Raw genomic sequence first — 19,052 nt, 5'->3', positions numbered from 1 at the left:
TCAAGTGATGATGACATAGAATTTTTGATAAAAAAAATTAAAAGGTTGATAAAACAAGAATCAAAAAATAAAAATAAACTAAAAAATGAGACAACCACTTGCTATGAATGCAAGAAGCCGGGGCACTTCAAAGATGAGGGTACAAAATTGAAGAAAAAGTTGCCTAAGAAGAAAAAGATACTCAAAGTGACTTGGGATGAATCGAGTACATCCGAAGATGTGGAGTAAACCAACAAAGACAAAGTGGTGAATAAGTCTTGGTGGCTTTGAACAACAAAGTAAGTGACTCAACCAAAACTCCTTACTATGAAATTACTTAATACTTTTCATAAGTTATTTTTAAATTAATTAGTAAGAAATTAAAAAAAATTAAAAAATAATGCTTCTTTTTCTAGTGATTTTGAAAAAATGATCATGACAATTATATGTTTTATGATAAAGGAACAAAATGTTTGATTTAAATCTAATGCTTGTACACTTAATAAGATTAATTATATATATGTTTTAAGAACTTGAGCTATTTTTAATCTTATAGGAATATATCTACGTTGTTTTCATTGAATTTTTCGAAAAGTAATTTTGATGATGATTTTGGATTTTTTTTCATATGATTCATTTTAATAATGAGACGATATATCCAATTGAATTATTTATTGATGTTTACGACTTGAGATGTATTTTATATGAAATATTTTTCTTGATTCTCGTATGATTCACTCTTTTAAGAGAACATTCATCTAAACGAATCATGATTATTCTTTTGATTACAACTTGAAAGTTTTATATGAATCAAGAATTTTCGTTTCACTAAAGAAGAGATTTATCCAAACAAATCATGATTCTTTCACTTGATAAATTGAGATTTATTATGAATCAAGATTTTTCATAAATTGTCCTCATACGATTCTTCTTGGTATTCACTAAAAAAGGGGGATGTATTCAAATTAACCACAATATATCACTAGACTTATTGATGTTTATAATTTAAATTTTATTATATTTATGATTTGTATATTTCATAATATGATTGAATCATTGTTGTAAAAGAAGAAGGAAATTGTTAGCTTGCAACCAAAAAGCACTAGAATGATAAACTTAAATATCTCAAATACATAAATTCTTCTTATATATTTTTTATCATTATCTTGATTACTCGGTTTTTTATGACTTGAATTTTTTCTTTTTAAATTAAGATAATTTCCTATCATTCATTCTTTTTACAAAAGAAGAGATTTGTCAAAAATGACACATGGTCTTTTGGTATTCATGAATTGATCTTTCATTTTTTATAATTAAAATATTGATACAAATTTATCTTTGTCATGATGTGAAAATTGATATAAAGGGAAAATAATTACAACATTGTATTCTTCTCTTCTTTTTGACAATGATAGAGGGGGAGAAAGAATTGCTAGCTCAAGATGTAAAATTTGGAAACTTGTACATTGCAAAAGGAAAAAAACATGCTAGCTTGCTCATCTCAAATGATGTAAATATTTTGTCAACTTTCATATGTGAAAAACTTGTTAGATTGTATGTTCTAAACTTGTTATTTACTATCTCACATTCTTTTTCAAAAACTTACTAGTTTGAACATCGCAAAGAAAAACAAACATGATAACTTTCATATCTCAAAAAGAAAAATTTATAAACTTGCAAAACTCAAAATTATTACTAGCTTGTATGTTGTAAAACTTACATATCTCAAAAACTTACAAGATGAACTTTTTCCTTTTGTTGATGACAAAGGGGAGAAGATATGATGATAAGATGAATCAATTCAAAGTTTCTATTAATATGATATATTGATAGGGGGAGTTTAGTTTAAACTCCGTCATCAATTGATTGTCATTATAAAAAATGGGGAGATTGTTGAATCTCGGATTTTGATAATGAAATCAATTGATGAGTTTATGATCTAATCTGTGTTTTAAGTGATATAGGACAAGCTTCGATCAAGGACATGCAAATTGATTAAAGCAGGAGGAATCAGACGTTGGGCCGGAGGATCAGTCGACGTATCGGCAGAAGGCTTCGTACAGTGAATTCGGGCATCAGGCCAACGGATCGGACATTGTGCTAAGGAGATCAGAAGTTACAGGAGTCAACATGCCGATTGAGAAATACATCGAAGGAGAGGATGATATGTTGAATGAACCATGTTAGTTTGGCAAGTCCCATAGTCCCACATCGGGAAAATCAGACTTGTTGTCTCGTCTTGGAACTATAAATAAGGGCCTGAGTTTTGATGTTAGACACACCACAAGAAGTACCACAGACACCACAAGAAGTACAGCAGGCATCACAAGAAAACCTGCTTATGGTTTGAAGTCTTCTTGTTTAGGAAGCTGAAGGTGTTTTATGGCCTAGGAACATTTCCTAAGGCATTTGTAAGTGTCCCTCTTTTATAGTAGTAATTTGCTCCTCTTTCTTCCGTGGATGTAGGTCAAAGTCAATTGACCGAACCACGTATATCTGGTGTTCTGGTGTTTTGTTTGTTCTTGTCGCTTTTATTCTTTCCGCTTTATTGTCTTTGTTGTGTTGCCAAAATTACCCTTTGGTAAATATCCTGGGGCTAGCTCTAACAAACTGGTATCAAAGCCTGGTTCTGGGATCTTTTGGCAACGATGACAATAACAAAGATTGTTGTCGAGAAATTCGACAGAAATGTCAACTTCGGCATGTGGCAACTCAAGATGGAGGCCATTCTGGTTCAAGACGGAGTTGATTTGGCACTTCAGGGTGCTGAGAACTTTCCAGATGGTACGTCAAAGGAAGATCTTGCGGGTATGGATAAGAAGGCCCGATCCAGCATCATTCTAAACCTCTCTGACGAGGTTTTACGGGAGGTAGCTACGGAGACTACGGCTAAGAGCATGTGGGACAAACTTAAAGCCTTGTACATGAAGAGGACAGTGGAGAATCGTCTCTACTTGAAGCAGAGTCTGTATATGCTTCGGATGGTTGAAGGTACATCTATACTCTCGCATCTTGATAAGTTTGATTCTTTGGTTATGGATTTGGAGAATATAGATGCAAAAATTGATGATGAGGATAAGGCTTTGTTGCTCTTGTGTTCTCTTCCCCAATCTTTTAAGCATTTCCGTGATACTTTGATTTATGGAAAAGAAACAGTTTCGTATCAGGAAATTAAATCTGCACTAAAATCTAAGGAGCAAATAGACAGAGATATCACTGGGGAAAGTAGAGGAAATCAGGCTGAGGGTCTGGTTGTCAGGGATAAAATGGATAAAAGAGAATTTGACAGTAGTAGATCTAAATCTAGATCTAAATCCAGACATAGAAATTTGGAATGCAGATATTGTCATAAAATGGGGCACATTAAATCTGATTGCTTTAAATTGAAAAATAAATTAAAGCAAAAGGAAAAAATTGTTGAGAAAACTACTGAGTCCGCTGAAGCTAGTGTAGCTTCTGATGAGAATTTTGGAAATATTTTCTTTGCTACTGATGACAGGACAAAGTCTAAAAATGAATGGATTTTAGATTCAGGTTGTTCTTATCACATGTGTCCCAATAGGGATTTGTTTTCCACATATGAATCTTGTAATGGTGGAATTGTTTTGATGGGCAATAATGCTACATGTGATGTTGTTGGTAGAGGAACAATCCGAATTAAAATGCATGATGGTATTGTGAGGACGCTCACTAATGTTAGACATGTTCCTGATTTGAAAAAGAATCTCATCTCTTTAGGCACCCTAGAGGTCCTTGGGTGTAAATACACAGCTGAATGTGGAGTTATGAAAGTTTCTAGAAGTTCTCTTGTTGTTATGAAAGCTTGTAGGTCTGGTAGCTTGTATATTCTGCAGGGAACTACTGTCATAGGTTCGGTTGCAGTTTCGTCATCATCATTGTCTGATTCTGACATCACCAAATTATGGCATATGCGTTTGGGTCATATGAGCGAAAAAGGTTTGAGCATATTGAGCAAAAGAGGTCTACTTTGCGGACAGAGTACTGGGCCACTAGACTTTTGTGAACACTGCATTTTTGGAAAGCAGAAAAGAGTCAGCTTTAATTCTCCGGCAGTTCACAAAATGAAAGGTACTCTTGACTATATTCATTCAGACCTTTGGGGTCCAGCTCAAGTTCAGTCTAAGGGTGGTGCCAGGTATATGTTGACTTTCATTGACGATTATTCCAGGAAAGTTTGGGTTTACTTTTTGAAGCATAAAAATGATGTTTTTCTAACATTTAAACAATGGAAGGCTTTGATTGAGAAACAAACAGGTAAACAGATTAAGTGGCTTCGAACAGATAATGGCATGAAATTTTGTGAAGGTGACTTTGAAGAATTCTGCAAAAATGAAGGAATCGTTCGGCATCGCACTGTTAGGATGACGCCTCAGCAAAATGGTGTGGCCGAACGTATGAACAGAACACTCTTGGAGAGAGCGAGGTGTATGATCTCAAATGCAGGGTTGACAAAAGACTTTTGGGCAGAGGCGATTAATATGGCCTGTTACGTTGTCAACCGCGCTCCTTCTGCAGCACTTAACTTTAAAACTCCAGAGGAAGTTTGGTCAGGTACTCCTGCTGATTATTCTGATTTTAAAATTTTTGGGTGCCCAACATACATGCATGTAAATGAAGGAAAATTAGAGCCTCGGGCTAAAAAGTGCATTTTCCTTGGGTATGCTTCTGGGGTGAAAGGATACAGATTATGGTGTCCTGATCCCAAATCCCCAAAATTTATAATCAGTAGAGATGTTACTTTTGATGAATTATCTATGCTATCTTCTAAAGAGGAATCTACTAGTTGTACAAATGATAGTGCGCAGAAGCAGGTGGAGCTTGAGATTGGTAGTTCAGATTCTTTTAAGTCGAATTCTTCTACTCAAAGAATGCCAGTAGGTGGTCCCGAGTCTACTGATGCAGATGATCCAGAGGAAGAGCAATATTCCATAGCCAAGGATAGACCACGGAGAGATATTCGACCACCACAAAGATATGCAAATTTGGTTGCATATGCTTTGTCTGTTGCAGAAGAGACAAGTGAAGTTGGTGAGCCTACTTCCTACTCAGATGCAGTTTCTTGTGATAATTCCGCTAAGTGGTTGATTGCGATGAATGAAGAAATTGAGTCTCTCCATCGGAATAGAACTTGGGATCTTGTGAAGCCGCCTTCTGGTAAGAAAATTGTTGGATGCAAATGGGTCTTCAAAAGGAAGGAAGGTATTCCAGGGGTTGAAGATGCAAGGTACAAAGCACGGTTGGTTGCAAAGGGCTATAGTCAGGTACATGGTGTTGATTTTAATGACGTATTTTCACCTATTGTTAAACATAGCTCTATTCGTGTTTTGCTTGCTTTAGTTGCCATGTATGATTTGGAATTGGAGCAACTTGATATCAAGACAGCTTTCTTACATGGTGAACTTGAAGAACAAATTTATATGGAGCAACCTCATGGATTTGAAGTTGATGGTAAGGAAGACCATGTTTGCTTGTTAAAGAAATCCTTGTATGGATTGAAGCAGTCTCCAAGACAGTGGTATAAGAGGTTTGATTCTTTTATGTTGGGTCATGGTAACACGAGGAGCATGTATGATAGTTGTGTTTACTTCCGGAAGTTAACTGATGGCTCTTTTGTGTATTTGTTGCTTTATGTTGATGACATGCTTATTGCAGCTAAGAATTTGTCAGAAATTCACACTTTGAAAATGCAGTTGAGTAGTGAATTTGAAATGAAAGATTTGGGAGCAGCTAAGAAAATTCTTGGCATGGAGATCAAAAGAGATCGAGGAGTTGGAAAATTATTTCTGACTCAGAAAAATTACCTCAAGAAAGTCTTGGAGAGGTTTGGCATGAAAAATGCTAAGCCAGTTAGTACTCCTCTTGCTAGCCATTTTCGGCTATCTGCTACTCAGTCACCACAGTCAGTTGAAGAGGAAGAATATATGGTGAAAGTTCCATATTCTAGTGCCATCGGCAGTATTATGTATGCAATGGTTTGTACTCGTCCAGATATTTCACAAGCAGTCAGTGTGGTTAGTAGATATATGTCTCGCCCGGGTAAAACACATTGGCAGGCTGTGAAGTGGATTCTCAGATACTTGCAAGGGACTTCAGATGCTTGTTTGGAGTTTGAAAAAAATCGTGACACTTTGGTTGGTTTCGTCGACTCTGATTATGCTGCGGATCTTGATAAACGAAGATATTTGACAGGCTATGTATTTTGCGTTGGCGGTTGTGCAGTTAGTTGGAAAGCTTCCTTACAACCTGTCGTAGCTTTATCTACTACAGAGGCAGAATATATGGCAGTGATAGAGGCGATCAAAGAAGTTTTATGGTTAAGAGGATTGTTCAGCGAATTATGTCTGCATCAAAGTGTTACTACAATTTACTGTGATAGTCAAAGTGCTATTCATTTGACTAAAGACCAGATGTATCATGAGAGGACAAAACACATCGATGTGAAGTTTCATTTTATTCGGGATATCATTGCTGAAGGAAAAGTCCTTGTTCAGAAAATTCATACGAAGGACAATCCAGCTGATATATTTACGAAGCCTCTTCCGGTTTACAAGTTCAAGCAGTGCTTGGACTTGGTTGGTGTTCATTATTGGTGATTGCCCATTGGGGCTTTTGTGAAGAAGGTGGAGCAAGTTTTGTTGGGACATGCCAAGGTGGAGATTTATTAGTTTGGCAAGTCCCATAGTCCCACATCGGGAAAATCAGACTTGTTGTTTCGTCTTGGAACTATAAATAAGGGCTTGAGTTTTGATGTTAGACACACCACAAGAAGTACCACAGACACCACAAGAAGTACAGCAGGCATCACAAGAAAACCTGCTTATGGTTTGAAGTCTTCTTATTTAGGAAGCTGAAGGTGTTTTATGGCCTAGGAACATTTCCTAAGGCATTTGTAAGTGTCCCTCTTTTATAGTAGTAATTTGCTCCTCTTTCTTCCGTGGATGTAGGTCAAAGTCAATTGACCGAACCACGTATATCTAGTGTTCTGGTGTTTTGTTTGTTCTTGTCGCTTTTATTCTTTCCGCTTTATTATCTTTGTTGTGTTGCCAAAATTACCCTTTGGTAAATATCCTGGGGCTAGCTCTAACAAACCAATGATATGTCGAACAAAGGATTCATGCTTTGTAATAATTTGTCTAAGATCAAAGTAGTTTAGGGGTTAATTGAGTTAGCTTTTGGTGTAATCATGCTAACTCAATTATGGGCCAATTGAGCCTTAACTAGGACTGATTTGGGCTCATAATGAGACTCATTTAGTGATCCAAAAGTTGGGTCAGGCAGTGGCATCGTCAGAATAGGTAGTGGAATCGCTTGTGAGTTGGAAAACTAAAAAAATCCGATCTCTAAGGCTGTCAGACGGTGGTACCGCTCATTGGGTGGTACCACCGAATGTTAGGTTGCAAGCGGTGGTATCGCCCATACTCAGAAGACCTAGAAATTTGAATTTTTGGCTCCATTTTTTAAAACCATTTGGGGCCTATAAACATCTTGCTTGGGCAGCAAAAAAGGAGTAAGAATTCTTGAGAAAAAAACTGAGTAAACTCTGCCAAAACTTTAAGTTCTCTCCTCTTAGTACTTAGAGTTAGTCCTAAGGGAGGTGTGTGAGGGACTACTTATAAAAGAGTGACATATAAAGGTTATCTCCTAAACCTATAAAAAGGAGAAAGTGTTGTAAGAGGATAGTCATTTTTCTCCTATTGAAGGAAGACCGATAGTGGACGTCGGTGACCTTAACAAAGGAGGAATCAGGATTGAATATAAGTCACAATGACTAAACCACTATAAATCTGATGTGCTCTTTTCCTTTGCTGCTTACTTTCATTACTTAGCTACACTTTGCATTGTTCATTTACTTAAAGTTGACATCTTCTTAATACGATTTCTTCGTTATGTTTTTATCAACTCGGAAAAATTTGGAATTGCAAACGTAATTTTTACGTAAGCACTAATTCACACAACTCCCCCTCCCCCCCCCCCCCCCCCCCCTCTTAATGTCGTATTAATCATAACAATTGGTATCATAGCTCATTTATCCTTTGATGAATTGTTGAATATTTTTCATGATTTATTTGATGAATGTAAAATAGTTAGTAAAAAGTATAAATTATTAAAAAAGGAGTATGTCTCTCTTATTAGTGAATTCAATAGTTTAAATATTAACCATAATAATGAAATATTGTCTCCTTATTCCAAATGTGAAGAATTAGATATGCTTAAAAAGGAAAATTTGCTACTACATGATACCTTAGAAAAAATTGAAACATGAAGCAAATCCTTAAACATGAGCTTAGCAAAAAGGATCATGTTCATAGAAGAGATGGAATCGGCTTTGTGAGTAAAACTCATCAAAAGCCAACTATCTTTATTAAAGGTCCAATTTTATATATTTCACCCCGAAACAAATGTAACTTTTGTTACAAATTTAGACATTATGATCATAAATGTCCATTTAAGAGGTATATTTCACATAAGTTAATTTGGGTTCCTAAAGGAACCTTAAATGACTCAATGCAAAATGATAAGATAGCGAATCACAATATAGATAAGCCTAGAGGGACTCAACCAACTCAACCTATATCGAGAATCGATCCCTACCTATAACGATGGAAGGCCACGTGGGTCAATCTAATTGTCTCACGTTTATCGATATAATATTATCGAGAGAGGGATTTTGATTTAGTCTTCTAATGTAATATGTCACACACATACATATTTAATATAAATCTACATCACATGCAAATATATATACATATATAGTAGGTGTATAAGCAATCACACATCACATGAGCAATCAAACCAAATGATCATGGACCATAGCCTAATATGATCAAGCCCGAGCTAGTGGGGCTAATCACTCACATCAAGATCTATGTGTGCAGCAGTTATGCCCTGTGATCGATCATCTCGTCCTCGTCGATATCTCGACGTCTCTCTATGCATCGCAATCATCCGTCTCGGCCTCGTAGGTCTCGCTATCGCTTCCACGTTCCCGCTGCGCCTCCTCATATGATTACAACTTAATCATATGCACGCAAGCCTGATAATAAATGAAAAATAAAATGGAGGCTCACAGACCCTAATAATAATAATCACAAGTACACACATCACACGGTTCATGATCATCCGTCCACATATCATACATCACATGTACACATCATCATTATGTAGGACTACTAGATAATAACAATAATAATAATCAATTAAACTTTTTAATTAATTAATATTTTTTGAAATTGGGGATATATAGGGAATTTTTTGAATGCTGAGAGGTATTATGGTAATTTGGACAAAAGGATAGAATTTAGAATTTTTAAAATTTCAAGGGGCAAAACTATCTTTTACTAAAAAACCCTAAACCCCTTCCTTGTGCTTGCTACATTGTGGTCGTCGCCACCTTGCCGGTGGTGGCCACAGCGCCGAGGGGAGGGGGCGCCCCCGCGGGTGGCTCTACTCGCGCCCGCTGGCACCGCTATAGGTGCTGCCCTCCTTTGCAAGCAAGTCGTCTATGCGGTTGCCAACTTGCGGGCTGCAAGCAACCGGTTGCTACACACTGACCACCTGCATGTAGGTGGCTAGGCTTTGGCCAAATGTTGCAAGCAGACATTGGCCTGTTGAATCTCAGATTTTGATGATGAAACTAATCGATATATGTTTATGTTTTAATCTGCATTTTGAGTGACACAGGTTGCTTCGATTAGAATGAGACAATTAAAGCAGGAAAAATCATGTTGGGCCGGAGGAACATGTCAGAAGATTGGACGTCGGGCCGGTGGATCGGTCGACGTATCGACAGAAGGCTTCGGGTCGTGGATTCGGACATCGGGCCAAGAAGAGCGGATATTATGCCAAGGATATCAGAGTTGTAGAGTCAATTGGCCGATTAGGCAATAGGCCGTAAAAGAGGATGATGCGCCGAAGAATCGGACGAAGCGTCGAGGGACCAATGACATGCCGGACAACTTGATTAATACTTAGCATTAATTGTCTAGATCGAAGTGTATTTTACATGTGTAGGATTAAGTATGATAGCAAGGCATGAAGCAAAATAAAGTCCCGGAGTCAAGGACGCGATTTCGTTGGGAGTTCGAGAGTTCGTCGGAAGTCCGGACGTTCATCGAAAGTTCTAGCGGAACCAGCCGAGAAGTCTCGGAGCTTGCCAAAGAAGCTCGTCAGAACTCGCCAAGAAGATTATTGTGAAGTCCAGGAGCTTGGCCGGAGTCCGCCGGAAGTTCATCGGAAGATCGTCGGAAGATCGCCGGAAGAACCAAGACTTACAAACTTGTTTAGCTTAGAATATGTCTTAGGAATCATAGTTAGCATGTAATTGAGTTTGGATTTGAGCCAACCCAATTAGGGGTCAGGTAGGCCCATGTAAGAACTATGTTGGGCCTAATAAGAGGCCCAAACAGTGCCTCAAGAAGTCTCACTGTCGTGGCACAATCTTCGAGACTATGTCAGGCAGTGGAACCGCTAGTCTGGGCGATTGTACCGCTCCTAGCAGGGTGCCAGGCGGTGGTGTTGGGAAATCTTAGGGGCGACATCACATGCGCAGTGGAAGAATAAAAAAAATAAAATCCCCTATTTCCAAAGAGATGTTCGACGTCGTGTAAAGATTAATGCGTAAAATCCGTAAAACTTAAAACTACGTATGGAGTAGATTGTGCTACCTATGAAGATCGTATATCTCTGTTTTCTTACAGATCTTTAGGAGAGGGTGAAGGAGGTCAAGCGTTCTCCTCTCTAGCGGTGATCCATACACTAGGGCTGCGACGACGCTCCTCAAAACTCCAGGCCTGCTCTAAGGTGGAGAGGGGAAGGAGAATAGGAGAGGCAAGCAAAGGCTCTAGCCTATGAACCACTGAATCCCTCCTATTTATAGAGGTCCCTTGTCAAACTCTAATGGATCCTCCCCTAGTGGGTATTGGATATGCATCCAATTACTCAAGCCTTTTAGATTAGTGGATCTCTATCCAATAATTTCTCATGGGCTCTTATTGGATCTCGTCCATGAGATCCAATAATTCAGGGGCTTATTGGATATCCAATAAGATAGGGGCTCCAGCGGATATCTTATATCCGAACCTCTACTCATCGCAATACCTACCATATGTGTGTGACCCTCTAGGCCCAATATCGAGCTGGCCGTGAGTCATACCTGTCAGAACTCCTTCTAACTTAGTGAATTATTATCTCTATAATGATTCACTCGACTCATCGACTACGGACGTACTAGGCCACTATGTCGTAGTCCCCAAACGATACAGGGGAATCCAATCCATTAGACTTGTCTATCCTCAGTTACCGTATACCTATAGTCTCTCATCTATTTAATATCCTAGAGATTGTATATCGAGCATGGTATTGTCAGACTCATACGGTTTCTACTCGAGTCTCGCTCTAATCGGATTCTCCTGGAGAACTTTTTCTCTCTCAACCCGAATGACCCTGGCTAGGGATTTGTCTGAGCAAGAACACATGGGATATTCCTCTTATGACGCCAAGAGTGGATGATCCTCTATCAACACTTAATAGCCCTCGTAAGGTCGACTACCACTCCCAATGATCAGTTGCATTAGATCTGGGACAGTCAAACCTATAAGTCTAGTAGTAAAGAGTGGAGCACTCATATAAGACATCCTTTGTGTCTCAAGTCTAAGGACCAGATACACTACTAGGATAACGGAATTGCTATCTAATAATAAGGCATCATTAACTATCCAACATTCCGTAAGCAGATCAATCAGTGAACTCATTCTCCGATGAGCACCTGTACTGTATCCCTAGTGTCCCCACACGAGCAACTATGAGACCAACTACATCCATCATATGGATGGGTATACAGCACACCAGTCTATCTGGTTATCACGATGTCCCTCTCGAGTAACCTATGACCGGGATTATTTAGGATCTTTGTTTAAAGGTGAATTGATCTCATTATTGTGATCTCATCACGATCCGATTCCCATTGCACAGATCCAAGGACATCACAATATATACATGCATATATGCAATAATCAATATAAAATAATAAATATCAAAATATAATAAACAAAAAGATTTCGTGTCAAGTTACACGTGTCATCACTCACGTGATTGGCTTGTTGGGCACCTATGACTAGCAGGTGGTACCGCTAGTCTGGGCGGTTGTATCGCCCCTAGCAGAGTGCTAGGCGGTGGTACCACCCAGCACTGCCCCCGAGGCGATGGCACCGCTAGACATGGGCAGTGGTACCGCCCAGGACAATATCAATGTCGACTAACTCTAGGTGGTGGTACCGCCCAACGTAGGCGATAGTACCGCTTGTGCCCGGCGAACCCAGGATGGGAAAGTTTTAGGCTCCAAGTTTGAATCAACTTGAAGACTATAAATACCCCTCTCAACCATGGTTAAAACACACAAGCACAGAGAGATTAAAAGAGAGAAAACGCTGGTACGATCATAAGTGTATTCCCTCCTTAGCTTAAACTTAAATTTCTATTTAGAGAGGAGAGTGAGTGCTTATAAAGGTTATCTCCTAAACCCGGTAAAAGGAGAAGAGGGGTGTATAAGGTGATTGGCCTTTGCCTATTGAAGAAAGGCCTCTAGTGGACGTCGGTGATCTCATCGGAGGAGTTCGCCGAAAGTAGATGTAGGTCACGTTGACCGAACCACTTTAAACTACTATGTTATCTGGTTTGCATTTTATTCTTGCCATTTACATACTGCAAACTACTTTACTTAGCCACTATACTTTCATATGCTTCCAAGTTATTAAGCTTCCGAAATTGATTTATGTCAAAATCAGTTTTTATCGTACAAAAGTTTTTAAACCGATGATATGTTATCGCTGCAATAATTTACCCCCCCCCCTCTTAGTACTGACCCCGATCCTATCAATTGGTATCAGAGCCTTGTGATTTCTCTGTTGGCTTAATATCCAAGAGAAATGGCTCATTTCGACTTTCAAGAGGGACTTTCTCTTATTCGTCCTCCATTTTTAAATGGGACGGACTACACTTACTAAAAAACTCGAATAAGAGTTTTCTTGCTTTCATTGGATTTAAATTTATGGAATATTATCGAGAACTGAATATTTTCTCTTCCAATGAACCATTGGAATGATTTGGAGAAGAAAATATTTTCTTTAAATGCTAGAGCTATGAATGCTCTATTTTGTGCCTTAAACAAAAATGAGTTTAATCGGGTTTCTATGTGCGAAATGACTTTCGATATTTGGCATATTCTTGAAACCACTCATGAAGGCACAAGTAGATTAAAAAATTTAAAAATTAACTTTTTAATGCATGATTTTAAATTTTTTCATATGAAACCAAGTGAAACCGTTCTTAACATGTACACTTGTTTTACGGATGTCGTCAATGGTTTAAAAGCTCTTAGTAAATTTTTTTTGAATTTTGAACTTGTTAGTAAAGTTTTACGCTCACTTTCTAAAACTTGGGATTCAAAAGTAACGGCTTTACAAGAATCAAAAGATTTGAACCATTTCCCTCTCGAAGAACTTATCGAGTCATTGATGACCTATGAAATGATGTGCAATGCACGTGAAGAACTTGAGAACCACCTTCCAAAGAACATGAATGATTTCAGACTAAGAACAATCGAAGACCACTCGAGCATAAGCTCAAGTGATGGTGAACTTGAACTCATCACTATGAAATTTAAAAAATTCATGAAACAAAAGTTGAAAAACAAAAATAAACTTAAAAAGAACGCAACTACTTGCTATGAACATAAGAAGAAGAAAGCAATCTTGGACGAAACGAGCTCATCTGAAGAAGAAGGACAATCCAACAAAGGCGATGTGACAAACTACGCCTTAACGGTTTTCGATAATGAGGTAATCAAAATGCCTTTAATTTATTTCAAAATTACATAATACTTTTCATGATTCTTTTTTTTTAGTTTAGAAATTTTATTTTTTAAAAAAAATTATATGTTTAAAAATATAATGAAAATATAAAAATTAGGGTCATACTAGTAATTTCAAAAATAATAATAAAAATTACATGTTTAATAATAAAATGATTTTGATTAAAAATGTCTTATGCTCAATGAAACTATGATTGATGAATATGCTTTATGTTTAATGATTTCTTTGGCTTGTATGTCTTATCATAATGAATGTTTGTATCATGCTCGATGATTTTTATGCGTAACGACTTGAAGTAATAATTTAAAATCATATGTTTTGGAATTGTGTTACACTTTTTGATCTTGATGATTTTTTATCTTTCCATTTTAAATGTTGATGCATGGTTTTAACATAAGAACAAATATTTGAGCATGCTAATATAAAATCTATCACACAAATTGAAACTAAGTTTAGATATCTTTAAGAATCATTCAACATTATATTCAATGAAACCAAGCTTGATGTCTTAATGAAAATGTAATGATGATTTGAAAGCATGCTTAATGAGTTTATATTTTGAACTTATGCATGATAGTTTTTGCGATCTTTGAAAGTTCTTTTTGTTTGGTGTTAATGAATGATGCATGGATTTGAAATAAAAGAACATGCTTATATGAAATCAATCACTTAAAATGTATCACATAAAAAGGAAAATATATTATTGGATTTAAAATCATGAATCTATTTATGTTATGAATTTTGTGAACTATGAAATTGATGGTTTGAATTTAATAGGTTTTATCGAAATCATGATCTTGATTTCTCGAGATTTATAACTTGAAATCTTTAATGAATCAAGATTCCTTACTATTTATTCTCTTGCATTTTGAGAAAATTTTCAATATGAATCATAAGAATTCTTATGCATTTACTAAAGAGAATATCTTTTTCAAAATTCATGACTTAAAATTTCATTTGAATATCTTTTATTATTTGATCTCCTAAGATATCTCTTTGAATATTTAAAGAGGAGAATTTTTTAGATGAATCATGATTTTGATGATTGAAGATTTGTTATGCATGAATTGAGATATTGCTCTCCTACTATTCTTTTTGCTATTCACTAAAAAGAAGACTAATTCTAATAAACCATGATATGCTATTTGACATCTTTTAAGGTTTATGACTTGAATTTTATTATGTAAAATTCCTTATATTCATGAAGTAATATCTCATCACCAAGTTCTTCTTGATATTCTTCATGTGATGATATGAATACATGAAATACTTTAACTTATGATAATAATACATACAATGATGAAATATTCATGATAAAATAATTGTTTTGAAATTCACGACTTGAATTTTCATCTATGCTATTTACATTTGTCATAATTTAAAAATTGATGTAAAAGATCTTCCCTTCTTTTTGACAATGATAAAGGGGGAGAAAAATGTGCTAGAAAGCAAAATTGCTAGCTCAAACATTACAAAGGAAGCAAAAAATTGCTAGCTTGCAACTTGCATATTTCAAGAAGCAAGTGTTGCTTTTTTGAACATCTCAAAACTGCTAGCTTGTATGTTCTAAAATGTTGTAAAAATTGCTAGCTTGTATGTTGTAGAAATTGCTATCTTACTACCTTGCATATCCATGATGATAGCAAAATTGCATGATGGTAGAACTTAAGATTTATTATGCAACGATTTGAAACTGTTATGTCAAACACCTAGAAAGTGGAACTTCTCCTTTTTGTTGATGACAAAGGGGGAGAAGTATGTTGATGTCATGCATGATTTGATCATGACATATTGCTTGGATTTTTTAATCTAAGAATTTCTATCAATATGGCATTTTGATAGGGGGAGTTTGGTTAACTCCATCATCGATTATTTATCATTATAAAAAATGGAGAGATTGTTGAATCTCAGATTTTGATGATGAAACCAATCGATATATGTTTATGTTTTAATCTACATTTTGAGTGACGCAGGATGCTTCGATCAGGATGAGACAATTAAAGCAGGAAAAATCATGTTGGGCCAGAGGAACATGTTAGAAGATTGGACGTCAGGCCGGTGGATCAGTCGATGCATCGACAGAAGGCTTCGGGCCGTGGATTTGAGCATTGGTCCAAGAAGAGCGGATATTGCGCCAAGGATATCAGAGTTGCGGAGTCAACTGGCCGATTGGGCAATAGGCCGCAAGAGAGGACGATGAGCCGAAGAATCAGATGAAGCGTCGAGGGACCAATGACATGCCGAACAACTTGATTAATGCTTAGTATTAATTGTCTAGATCAAAGTGTGTTTTACATTTGTAGGATTAACTATGATAGCAAGGCATGAAGCAAAATGAAGTCCCAGAGTCAAGGACGTGATTTCGTTGGGAGTTCGAGAGTTTGTCGGAAGTCCGGACGTTCGTCGGAAGTTCTGGCAGAATCAGTCGAGAAGTCTCGGAGCTTGCTAGAGAAGCTCGTCAAAACTCACCAAGAAGATCATCGTGAAGTCCAGGAGCTTGCCAGGAGTCTGCCGAAAGTTCGCCGGAAGATCGCTAGAAGCTCACCAGAAAAACCAAGACTTACAGACTTATTTAGCTTAGAATATATCCTAGGAATCGTAGTTAACAACACGTAATTGGGTTTAGATTTGGGCCAACCCAATTAGGGGTCAGGTAAGCCCATGTAAGAATTGTGTTGAGCCCAATAAGAGACCCAAACAGTGCCCTAAGAAGTCTCACCATCGTGGCACAGTCTTCAAGATTGTGTCAGGCGGTGGTACTGCTAGTTTGGGCGGTTGTACCGCCCCTGGCAGGGTGCCAAGCAGTAGTACCGCCCAGCACTGCCCCCCAGGCGATGGTACCACCCAGGACAATGTCAGTGTCGAATGACACTGGGCGATGGTACCGCCCAGCGCAGGCGGTGGTACCGTCCAACGTAGGCGGTGGTACCGTCCAGCGCAGGCGGTAGTACCGCCTGTGCCCGAGGAACCTAGGATGAGAAAGTTTTAGGCTCTAAGTTTGAATTAACTTGAAACTTCTAAATACCCTTCTTATCATTGGTTATAACACACAAGCACAAAGAGATTAAAAGAGAGAAAACGTTGCTGCGGTCATAAGTGTATTCCCTCCTCTAGCTTAAACTTAGATTTCTGTTTAGAAAAGAGAGTGAGTGCTTGTAAGGGTTATCTCCTAAACCTGGTAAAAGGAGAAGAGGGGTGTATAAGGTGATTAGCCTTCGCCTATTGAAGGAAGGCCTCTAGTGGACGCCGGCAATCTCGTCGGAGGAGTTTGCCGAAAGTGGATGTAGGTCACGTTGACCGAACCACTCTAAAACTAATGTGTTCTCTGGTTTGCATTTTATTCTTGCCATTTACATACTACAAACTACTTTACTTAGCCACTACGCTTTCATACGCTTCCAAGTTATTAAGCTTCCAAAATCGGTTTACGTTGAAATTAATTTTTATCGTACGAAAGTTTTTAAATCGACGATATTTTACCGCTGCACTAATTCATCCCCCCTCTTAGTGCCGACCCCGATCCTAACATGGCCAACCTATGAGGGCAGCAATAATTGCTACCCTCTCTCACCTTTTGTGTCAATGATTTTGATGATAAAGGTCTTCTTAAAACACACGTAGTTTAAAACCAATCTATCACACGAACAACTTGGCTCTGATACCACTGTAGGGAAATCTAGGGGGCGACATCACATGCGTAGTGGAAGAATAGAAAACAAAATCTCTAAATTTTCCATATTCGAACATCTACTCATCGCATCGCCTACTGTATATGTATGACCCTCTAGGCCCAATATCGAGCTGGCCGTGAATCATATCTATTAGAACTCCTTTTGGCTCAGTGAATTATTATCTCCATAATAATTCACTCGACTTATCGATTGCGGACGTACTAGGCCACTACATCGCAGTCCCCAAATGATATAAGGAAATCCAATCCATTGGACCTGTTTGTCCTTAGTTACCATATATCTATAGTCTCTTATCTATCTAATATCCTAGAGACCCTATACCATGCATGGTGTTGTCAGACTCATACGGTTTCTACTTGAGTCTCTCTCTAATCGGATTCTCCCGGAGAACTCTTTCTCTCTCAATCGGATTCTACTTGGCTAGGGATTTGTTTGAGCAAGAACATATGAGATATTCCTCTTTTGACACCGAGAGCGAATGATCCTCTATCAACACTCAATAGTCCTTATAAGGTTGACTACCACTCCCGATGATCGGTTGTGTTAGATTTGGAACATCCAGACCTATAAGTTTGATATCAAATAGTGGAGTACTCATACAAGACATCCTTGGTATCTTAAGTCTAAGGACCAGATACACCATTGAGACTGCGGAATCGTTGTCTGACAATAAGGCATCATCAATCATCTAGCATTCCATAAGCAGATCAATTAGTAAACTCATTCTCTAATGAGCACCTGTACTATATCCCCAGTGTCCCCACACGAGCAACTATGAGACTAGATAAATCCATCATATGGACGAGTATACAACATATCGGTCTGTCCGGTTATCTCGATGTCCCTCTCTAGTAACCTATGATCGAGATTATTTAGGATATGAGTTTAAACGTGAGTTGGTCTCATTATCGTGATCTCATCATGATTCGATTCCCATTATACAGATCCAAGGATATCACAATATATATATATATATATGTATATATGTATATATATATGTATATATGTATATATATATGTATATATGTATATATATATGTATGTGTATATATATATATATAATAAATATAAAATAATAAAAATATTAAATAATAATAATAGAAAAAAAGATTATGTGTCAAGTCACATGTATCATCACTCATGTGATTAGCATACAACACACATTTATATGACTAGTAAATTTTATGTTTGTGATATCTTCGATTTTTGTGATGTTTTTGGGAGTAGACAATATAAGATCTTTGCATCCGTACTTTATAGTTTATACTCTGATTCATTTTGCTTAGAACACTTGGTTGTAATCGAATCTATATCATGATGATTAGTTTTTCTCAGGAGATATTTATTTGTATGCAGTATATTCCTGGAACCAAGACGGTTTTTCCTGGACTTGAAGAAGCCACAGGAACGTGTCGACCTCATCACTTATCTCAAGGCATCGACAGCGTCTTAATTTCTTTGCCTTTTATATCACAATGTGATCAATCTATTT

The sequence above is a fragment of the Musa acuminata genome, chromosome BXJ1-2, assembly GCF_036884655.1.
Source record: "Musa acuminata AAA Group cultivar baxijiao chromosome BXJ1-2, Cavendish_Baxijiao_AAA, whole genome shotgun sequence".
In the NCBI taxonomy this organism is placed as follows: Eukaryota; Viridiplantae; Streptophyta; class Magnoliopsida; order Zingiberales; family Musaceae; genus Musa; species Musa acuminata.
The sequence above is the reverse complement of the archived record's forward strand: the minus strand, read 5'-3'. Positions refer to the sequence as shown.